We start from the raw sequence: 2029 nt of genomic DNA on the forward strand, positions 1-2029 counted from the left end.
GCAGTAGCCGGCGCATGGTAAATGGGATGCGATGAGTTGAGTTGAAATTAGCGCAGAAAAAAAGTTCAAAGTGGTGCAAAATATTTGTGATTTTTTAATTTTTTTTTTTTGGAAAGACTTAACAAGGAATTCATTTTGGCCAACCTCAGTAACTGGGTAAATGTGCAGAGCAGTTATGCAGTTTGTTATTCCACGAAAGCATTAAAAGTGAAGAATGTGAGCGATGAATTGCGAAAATTACTGTAACAAATCTCGAGTCAGTAGGTAAAAAGCCAATAAAGCAAAATTAAAAAAGAAAACAGAAGAAAAAAATTTCTATAAATAATGGCAACCAAAAGTGTCGAAGAAAATGTTGAGGCCAATCACTTCACAACAATGTGCCTGAAAAATGTGCAAATCTACATATGTATAAGTGTGTATGTAGATAAAAACAAACAGTGACTCAAAGAAATGATCACGTGTCGATTTTCTTCAAATATTCGTTATGTTTTTCGAGCTAAATTTTTTTGTTGCTTTTACAAAAAAAATACCGTCTAAGCTTTAACCAACCCCGTATAAATCACAGTTTCAAACTTTATACAAAATTTTAGAAATTCAACAAATTTTCAACAAAATTTAAAATTTTTATTCCGAATTTATAGAAAATTTTTGGGTATGCAGTTTTATAGCCCATACAATTTTAGTCTAATGAAGTGCAACGGTTAAAAAATGGCGTTAATTTTTGAGATTTTTTTTTTTTGGTGACGGAGTTTTGCACTTTTTTTCATGTAAGTATGAATTTCTTATGAAATAAAACGCTGAAGACCGTCAGCAACAAAAGTTCAAAATATCAACGCAAGTTTTTGTAAATTGCGCTCGTTATATTAAAAACCCCAAAAAAGTAGCCTGCAAAAAAAAAATCTCAAAAAATCAACGCGATTTTTCAGCCGTTTGAAACATACACTTCAGCAGGCTAAAATTGTATGGGCTATAAAACTGCATACCCAAAAGTCTTCTAAAAATTCAGAATAAAAAGTGGAAATTTAGGTGAAAATTTTTGAATTTTCCTAAATTTTTATAAAGTTTGAAACTGTGACTTACACGGTTTTGGTTAAAGCTTGGACGATATTTTTAGATAAAAATAACAAAAAAAAAAACGTATTTCGAAAAACCTTACGAATATCTAAAAAAAAACGACACAAATGACCACTTGTTTGAGTCACTGTACAAACACATGCCTGCGTATGCACCTAGAAATTTACGTTTGTAGGCAGCTACTTGCTTTAACTGCACGCAAACATTTTTCGTATTTCGTATTTTCATTTGAAAAACTAAAAATAAAAAATAAAATAAAATAAAATAATGAAAAAAGTAGCCTACTCTAAAACAAAATACCAGTGACCGAAACGCGATTGGACAAACACTTTCGCTGCATTTGCATTTGACTTTGGTGTCGTGTAATTGAGAAAAGTGAAAAATCGCCGAGAGCTATGTAGCACAAACGATTAATATGCAACACCAGCGACAATTGCTTGCAACAGCATAAAATACGGCGTACATATACATATGTACATACATACATAAATACACCTACAAGTGTGCATATTAAAGTATGTATATACATACATATGTATATTTACATATTTATGTTTACATACATACATACATATGTATATACTAATGTGTGCCGTTGCAACGTTGCGCCTCTGGTGTGTTGTCATTCGGTCAGTGGAGCAATCAATGTTGCTGCGTTGCAATGTGGTGACAACAACAACTTTAACCCACACTAACAACTTAGTAATGATGTTGTCAATAAAAAAAATGCATTTGTTGTTGCTTTGCATGTGAAAATTAGAAAAGGTAAATACCAATGTTGACAAGATCTTCACACTTATCATCGCCAGGCGGGCAATATTTTCAAATATTTTATGTGAACGGAGAATGATATGCGTTAATTTATATTTTTTAAGTAACTTGCATGTGTGTATGTTGTCGCCGTTTGAGTAAGTGTTGTCGTGAGCCATAGTGTTACTATTCGAAACAAAGAGAT

This window comes from Rhagoletis pomonella, unplaced genomic scaffold, assembly GCF_013731165.1.
Source record: "Rhagoletis pomonella isolate Grant_MI unplaced genomic scaffold, Rhpom_1.0 Rhpom_scaffold_00011, whole genome shotgun sequence".
Taxonomy (NCBI): Eukaryota; Metazoa; Arthropoda; class Insecta; order Diptera; family Tephritidae; genus Rhagoletis; species Rhagoletis pomonella.